This window comes from Urocampus carinirostris, chromosome 6 (genome assembly GCF_059441175.1).
Source record: "Urocampus carinirostris isolate Australia breed hairy pipefish chromosome 6, RoL_Ucar_1.0, whole genome shotgun sequence".
Lineage (NCBI taxonomy): Eukaryota > Metazoa > Chordata > Actinopteri > Syngnathiformes > Syngnathidae > Urocampus > Urocampus carinirostris.
Window position 1 is genome coordinate 6,180,214 of NC_142354.1, and position 8,942 is coordinate 6,189,155.

The window sequence follows — 8,942 nt, forward strand, 5'->3', positions numbered from 1 at the left end:
AGAGTCAGGCCAGCCAAAAATGTAATCTGGGAGGGGGGGAATTAAAAACATTTCACCAATAAAAAAGTTAGAAATCCCTCCTCCTCCTTAGTGAAGGCAATAACAATGCATTGTGTCATTTTCGTTTGTGTCCTCATGAGCTAATGAAGTCCCAGTCGCTGGCATGAATACATTTAATTAAATTGACTCCATTAGATTGACAATCATTTGTGTGCATCAAAATAAGTAAAGGAGAAAGAGAGAAAATATTCCAAAAACACAAACTCTGAGACTCAGTGGAAAGACTGGCTCAGCACAAACGTGCTGTGGTTGACCACACGATGACACACAAACCCAACACACAAATGCACAACCAGACACACGCACACGAAATAGGTGTCGTTTAAGTTCATTCTAACATTTTTCTTGATTAAAAATATATATAAAAAAAAAAAAAAGAACCTCATCCTCATCCTATTTTGAGAGTCGTCAAACCAAAAAAACACACACATAAGGCACAAACTAGACCCACACACAGGGGGAGGTTTTAGGTTCAGAGCTTTGGGGTGCTGAGCACCCAGAGTGTCTGGCTGGTTCAGCTTTTTTAATTCGCTTAAATATGCATTGTGTAATATTCAGTGTTTGGAATGATACTTTCAAAAAGTAATTTATTATATTTACTCGTTACTTCTTGCCTAAAAGTAGTTAAGAGTTAATAACTGAAGGACTCTATGTCAAGGTTGCCATGGCGCCCAGCTGGTCCCAGCCGTGTGGCGCCAGGCTCTGTCACGGTTGCCACGCGTCCAATTGGCCCCGCCCATGGACCCCAGCTGAAACGCGTTAACAGATTGCTCCCTGGGAGTACTTAAACGCTGTCCTTTGAGCCATTTGCTGTCGAAGCGTCTGCAAAACTCCTGTGATATGCCAAGCCTGTGAATCCCTGTCTAGCGTGTTTTTTTTTTTTTTTGCTCGTTTTGTCAAGCTCTGTGTATCTCCGTTTTTGCCTGGGTTTTGCCCCCGTTTTGTCCTCGCCCTGTGTTGTTTGATTGTGACCACTTCCTCGTGGCAATCAATCTACTTCCGCAGCCAACGATCCACGGATCGAGTGTGCGCTCATTCCTCTTCTCCCCAATAAACCGTGAGTAAAGTTACGCGATTGGGTTCTGCTTCCTGTTTCCTGTGCTGGTTCGTGACACTCTATTGTAAAAGTAACTAGTTACCAGGGAAAGTAACTATTTCTGTTACTTTAAAGAGAATGTCAAAGAAATTTTCTCAGCAAATATGAAACACTGCGGTGGTCTTTTACCAAAGTTCCCTTGAAAAGGTGGGAATTCTGACTATATTTAATGAACTGGTTTTTTTTCGTTATGTAAGAAAAGTGTCAAGACCAGAACACAATTAGGACCCAGATGCGTAACGTTAACCACAAGTTTATTGAGAGAAGGAGGAAGGGCAGCGCCCGCGATCCGGTGCTCGCTGGACGCGGGAAGCAAGCCGCTAACAGAATCGGATCGTGTTCTGAATGCGGAAGTGGACCTAAAGAATTTAGAGAGAGCAGAAAACCGTGCTGCTAAAAACAGCGTCAGGTGTGCGGGGACATGCCGCTGTTAGCGTTCTGCAGCCAAAGTAACGCACAGCCCATGACCGTCAGTAACAGTAACGGCAGGAAAAAAAAGGTAGTTGGATGACGCCGTTACTGAAAAAAATAATGCCGTTACGTAATGGCGTTGTTCTCAACACTGGTTAGATTTGACCACAAGATTGCACTGTATTGTCAATGGTTCCCAAACTTTTGTAGGCTGGCGCCCCCTTGGCTCCCCAGTGAATTCCTGGCGCCCCCCTACTGCCCCCTTCTTCCTCACCGCTCTTTCCAACGCCCACTTTGGGAACCATTGGTCTAATGCCAACAAAAACCATTGCCAAATGAGGCACAGCTTGGCAGCAAGATGCAAGACAAACTTGGCGGCAACTACTAGGTATATGGATAGCACTATGCAAAAGAAATAGAATTTTCTGGATTTTTTTATAAAAATTAACATTTGTATGATAGTTCATGTATTTTTGCCATTTTTGTTTACTGAATTAAGGATTTGTGTACCACTAGGAGGCACTAAATATTTCACACTGTCCCTTTAAAGTAATTTAGGATCATTCAACACTGTTCAGGAGTTTCCTTACCTTTTAGTGAACCGTACATTACACTTAGTGGTTAGCAGAAACATAACTATGGCAGGCCCAGTTTTTACTCATTTATTTCTGGTGGGGTGTACGCGCGCACACGCAAGCACGCGCACACATATTGTACATCAGTTCCTGAGACAGTGAGCTTCTTAGCCCGTGAGGTTGTATTGTTAGAGGACCTGCTTTTTAATTTTTCTCTATTTATTTTGTTTCTTTTTCGCCAAGATTTTTTCTTTTTTTTCCTATTTCCCTTGTATTCTTTTGATTCATCTAGCCCAGGGGTCGGCAACCTATAACACGCGTGCCAGCAGTGGCACGCAAGGGGTTAACCTCTGGCACGCGAGCGCACGGCAAAATAATGATTATATTTTAAAAATGCGCATTTTTACCTGAAATTTAGACATTATCAGTTGCGCGCCGTGTTAGTGAGAGGCTTTACATTAGCGCCCCTCCGTGTGTCAGTGCGTGCTTGCGCAGCGCCTTGAGGAGGAGAGAGCCGTGTTTTAACCCAGCCAACGAAACACACGTGCGATAAATGAACAAATCATGACGGCTCCTCAGGCGAGAACATCTCATTCTTTCCAGCCAGCGTCAACAGATGAATGGGGCTTTGTGCAAAAAAATGACCGTGCCGTTTGTGCATTATGCATCGAGAGCATTGTACCTCGCACATCAAGTGTTAAACGTCATTACGAGACTAAACATGAGCTCTAATTCAAGGATGAGTCTGACATGGCGGAAACATTAAAAAGCGCAGTGTCCAGGTATTGTCAATAAACACAGACCCTGAAAACCTTTGTCACCACTAAAGCAAGTTATCACATTGCTCACTGCATAGCAAAGTGAAACGAAATGAAAGGATCTGCATTTATATAGCGCTTTTCAAGTCAATGACTTCCCAAAGCGCTTTACATTGTGCTTCACATTTCCCAATAACGGCCGTGATCTGTGCAGCCATGTAAGGCGCTAACCTGCTTATTGGGGGTAATTGGGGGTTCAATGTCTTACCCAAGGACACTTCGACAAGTAACACGGACAAGCCGGGATTCGAACTGGGATCCCTTAATCCTAAAACGATCGCTTTACCTCCTGAGCTACTGCCGCCCCAAAGCACAGAAAACCATTTTCTGATGGCGAATATTTTAAAGAAGCGTGTGTGTGTATGCATGTGTGCGCGGGCGTGCCTTCTGCTTTGCTGCTGTTATTCCAAGTTTTGATATTTTCCCTGTGGTGAGGGGTCCTCTCCTTGTGAAAGGTAAGAGAATTCTCCCACCATGGTCCGCTGTGTGTCGTAAGAAGCGAATAAAGTGGAGGGAGCGAGGGGACTGGGGATCCTCTCCTCTCTATCTCTACTCCCTAAGAGACAGCAAGGCAAAGAAAGGGGGGGAGAGACCGAAAAGGTCTCGCAAACCCTAGTTATAGGGTCACTAAATGTGAGAGGATGTGGAAGTAAAACGACTGAGTGGAAGAAAGAGGAGATCGGAAGGATGATGACTAAAAGGAAGGTTGCCGTGTAAGCCTGGAGTGAAACAAAGATGAAAGGAAAGGGTGAATTACAGCTTGGAGGTATGTATGGTAGAAGGCTGGAGTTACGGGTGGACATGCTAGAGAAGGAGTGGCTGTGCTTGTGAGTGAGAAAGCAAAGGAAAAACTGGTGGAGTGGAAAGAGATATCTTCCAGATCGATGTGGGTGAGGTTGAAGTGGGGTGTAGAAGTATGGATGTTTATAAGTGCATATGGACCTGGTTCAGAAAGAAGCGTGAATAAGTATACCTTTGTCAGAGTGGATAGATGAAAGATGGTGGACAAAGCACTGATGGATTATGTAGTGGTTAAGAAAGGGATGTTAAGTAGGTTGTTGGATGTGTGGTGAGAGGGGTGAATGCAAGAGTATTTGGCAGAGGTGTACAGGGAGTGCAGAATTATTAGGCAAATGAGTATTTTGACCACATCATCATCTTTATGCATGTTGTCTTACTCCAAGCTGTATAGGCTCGAAAGCCTACTACCAATTAAGCATATCAGGTGATGTGCATCTCTGTAATGAGAAGGGGTGTGGTCTAATGACATCAACACCCTATATCAGGTGTGCATAATTATTAGGCAACTTCCTTTCCTTTGGCAAAATGGGTCAGAAGCGGGACTTGACAGGCTCTGAAAAGTCAAAAATAGTGAGATATCTTGCAGAGGAATGCAGCACTCTTAAAATTGCCAAGCTTCTGAAGCGTGATCATCGAACAATCAAGCGTTACATTCAAAATAGTCAACAGGGTCGCAAGAAGCGTGTAGAAAAACCAAGGCGCAAAATAACTGCCCGTGAACTGAGAAAAGTCAAGCGTACAGCTGCCAAGATGCCACTTGCCACCAGTTTTGCCATATTTCAGAGCTGCAACATCACTGGAGTGCCCAAAAGCACAAGGTGTGCAATACTCAGAGACATGGCCAAGGTAAGAAAGGCTGAAAAACGACCACCACTGAACAAGACACACAAGCTGAAACGTCAAGACTGGGCCAAGAAAAATCTCAAGACGGATTTTTCTAAGGTTTTATGGACTGATGAAATGAGAGTGAGTCTTGATGGGCCAGATGGATGGGCCCGTGGCTGGATCGGTAAAGGGCAGAGAGCTCCAGTCCGCCTCAGACGCCAGCAAGGTGGATGTGGGGTACTGGTATGGGCTGGTATCATCAAAGATGAGCTTGTGGGGCCTTTTCGGGTTGAGGATGGACTCAAGCTCAACTCCCAGTCCTACTGCCAGTTTCTGGAAGACACCTTCTTCAAGCAGTGGTACAGGAAGAAGTCCGCATCCTTCAAGAAAAACATGATTTTCATGCAGGACAACGCTCAATCACACGCATCCAAGTACTCCACAGCGTGGCTGGCAAGAAAGGGTCTAAAAGAAGAAAAACTAATGACATGGCCTCCTTGTTCACCTGATCTGAACCCCATAGAGAACCTGTGGTCCCTCATCAAATGTGAGATTTACAAGGAGGGAAAACAGTACACCTCTCTGAACAGTGTCTGGGAGGCTGTGGTTGCTGCTGCACGCAATGTTGATCGTGAACAGATCAAAGCACTGACAGAATCCATGGATGGCAGGCTTTTGAGTGTCCTTGCAAAGAAAGGTGGCTATATTAGTCACTGATTTGTTTTTGTTTTGTTTTTGAATGTCAGAAATGTATATTTGTGAATGTTGAGCTGTTATATTGGTTTCCCTGATGAAAATAAATAATTGAAATGGGTATACATTTGTTTTTTGTTAAGTTGCCTAATAATTATGCACAGTAATAGTCACCTGCACACACAGATATCCTCCTAAAATAGCTAAAACTAAAAAAGCCCCACTCCAACTTCCAAAATATTCAGCTTTGATATTAATGAGACTTTTGGGTTCATTAAGAACATGGTTGTTGTTCAATAATAAAATTAATCCTCAAAAATACAACTTGCCTAATAATTCTGCACTCCCTGTAGAGATGATGGACAACAGTGGAACAGTGTGGCAGGCAAGTCAGTTGTTGTTTGCAGATGACACAGCGCTTGTGGCTGATTCTGAGGAAACATTGAGAAGGTTGGTAACGGAGTTTGGAAGAGTATGTGATAGGCGAAAGTTATGTGTCAATGTTGGGAAGAGTAAGGTGATGAAGTGTTCACGTGATGGAGTAGGTATGGCGTTAGAAATAAGGTTGCATGGACAGGTGCTGGAAGAAGTTGAAAGCTTAAGGTACTTTGGTTGTGATGTGGCTGCAGTTTGTGGAATGGAGTGCGAGGTATTGCACAGAGTGAATTAAGGAAGCAAGGTTTTGGGTGCTCTGAGGAGGGTGATGAACAACAAGAGTATGAGTATGGATGTTAAGAGGGGACTGTATGAGAGTGTGATTGTGCCGACTGTGTTGTACGGTGCAGAGACTTGGAGCCTGAACGCAGATTTAAGAAGGAAATTGAATGTTTTTGAGATGAAGCGTTTGAGGACTATGTTAGGAGTGACAAGATTGGATAGATTGAGAAATGAAATCGTGAGACACAGAACTGGAGTAGTCGTGGAACTGAGTAAGCGTGTTGATAAGAGAGTATTCTGTTGGTTTGGACACATGGAGAGGATGGATGAGGAGCGAATGTTGAAGAGAATCTACAGAGCAGAAGCCAATGGAAGGAGACCAAGAGGAGGGCCTCGATTGACGTGGATGGATGGTGTTATGAATGGACTGCAGGAAAGAGGTCTAAATATAATGGAAGCTAGAGCTCTTGTTGGTGATAGAAAGGAGTGGAGAGGTGTTGTGAAAGGATAGTGGGATTGTGGACGCGTTCTTAAGGATGGGCTGGGCACCCGTACGATGCGGCAGGGGTAAACCAGTGATTTGTTATTGTATGTGTTTGTCTTGCTGTCGGTCACCCCTCTTGAGGGATATGACCAAGGTAGATAGCTAGATAATAGATATTTTCTGCAAAAAGATTTAATTGATGAATGGTATGGTAGCTGTCCATATCACTTGTTTTTGATTGTAGTTCATCGTTAATGAAGAATGGTTGATTCTGGTTTATTTTTGTGGTAAAAAGTTGAAGTAATGGATGGCTACAGGCCTTTCCACTTGTTTTGTTTTTCCACATTCATTTTTTAGTTGATTGATGAACAAGAATAGTGGAAGATAAATCGGTGAGTTATACAATTTCAATGTATATCCATGTTGTATATTTGGACTGGTGTAAAATTACAGCTCTGTTGGATATAAAACACACAAAAAAAAACACACTGGCACACTGATTTACAAGGAAATTTTAGAGTGGCACTCCACATCAAAAAGGTTGCTGATCCCTGATCTAGCCCTTAACTTATGTTTCCTTCCTTTATCATTGTTTCTTCTTTTTTCTCTTTTATTGCCTTTATTTCATTCAGTAAATGGTTTGCATTCATATAGCGCTTTTCAAGTCAATGAAGACTTCCCAAAGCGCTTTACAATGTGCTTCACACTTACCCATTCACACACACACTCACGCACCAATAGCATTTCATTTTTTTCTTCTGTTGTTTCCTTTTTCATTGTTGCCTTTTTTCCATTTTTTAAGCTTTGTCTCTCAAAAGTAATTGTGTGCATATTGTTGCAGAGTAATTTTTAATATATGGATAAAAGCAACAAAAACAAGTCTCTTTTTAGCGAGCCGAGCTGAGAGAGCCGCTTCTCAAAAAAAAGAGACCAATTCCTATCACTGCGAGCTTATTTGAGAGGAGCTACCGGTAAAAGCAGTTAACTGCTAAAATCATGTAGCACAACACACAACCAGGGCACACAGAAGACAGGCAAAGAGTGCAAGATAATTAAAATGGATGATAACAGTCCTACTTTTATCATGTTCTTTTCCTGGGCTTTTTCCGATACAGTGGGAGGAAACCTTTCTGCCCATACCTGATTTATATCATTTGTGCTGTTTTGTGTTCATTTTACCGCTACGGAAAATAAAGGATGGTGGTGGTCCAAATTCGGCGGGGGAATTCTACCAGATGGTATAACTCACCTCATCTGTTGCGCTAAATGTGGCCTAATAGCTTGCTAGAGAATGAATGCACGAGTAGGTTTAGATAGTGCAAGTAACAGAAACATGTTCAAATTATTTTTCTCATCCAGCCAGCCCAAACTCCACCTTGACATGAGGCGGCCCTTCGGGAATTCTACCATTCTTCCCGATAAGCCACTGCATTTCACACACATACACATATACATACAGAAGAGGAAAAATTGATCTTATCAGACGATACATCCTATTCAACACTTCATACTTCCATAATTACACTTTACGTCTTAAGCTGTGTCACCAGGTCCTCACTCATAGTTTACATACACGCAACGATTAAGCTGATTCGTTGCATTTGATTCAATGCAGCCAAAATGAGGACAAATATCCATTGATGATAAAGTCATGGTATTGGGTGGTAAAATAGTGGTTCAACATAACAACTGTAAAACATACTTACACCGTAATACACCGGAGCATCCAAAGATTCTGCCACAATGCCGCAATTGACACTAGCCAAGCAAAAGAAGAGCGGAGAGAAAGTGAGAGCGGTAGTCAAAATCAAATGGACTGAGCCATTTGAAGGCACTGGAGTGGGGTATTCCGGCACTGCTTTGTTCACACTTTCTTTTTGTTTTCCTTCTTTTTTTTATATCTAGCGTCTATCATCATAATTAAGCCTATCCTATTGGGCAGCAAAGTGGTTAGCACATGTGCAGCACATTTCGAGGTCATGAGATCGAACCCCCCCATGTGGAGTTTGCATGTTCTCCTCGTGCTTGCGTGGGTTTCCTCTGGGAACTGCGTTTTTCTCCCACATTCCAAAAACATGCATCTCAGGTTAATTGGCCGGTCCAAATTGTCCCTAGGTGTGAATGAGTGACTGAGTTGTCTGTCTCATAGTGCTCTGCGACTGGCTGGCAACCGGTTCAGGGTGTCCCCTGGCCACTGCCCGGAGATAGCTGGGATGGGCTCCAGCACCCCCGCGACCCTACTGAGGATAAGCGGTGCAGATAATGGATGGATGATTATTCATTGGGAAATATCTAATCTCAGAAACATCACCAGTAAAAATAAATTCAATCATTCCAAACACATATCAATCCTGTTTTGAACTTGTTTTAATGCTGTACACAGAGTCGCAAATATAATTTTATTGGCACTTTCTAATAATGACAAAGGATAATCATGTATCTTAAAATATTTTAATTGCTGAAATATATTAATAGCACAATGTATTTGTTAGCACCATCAAGGCAAGAACTAACAAAACAGC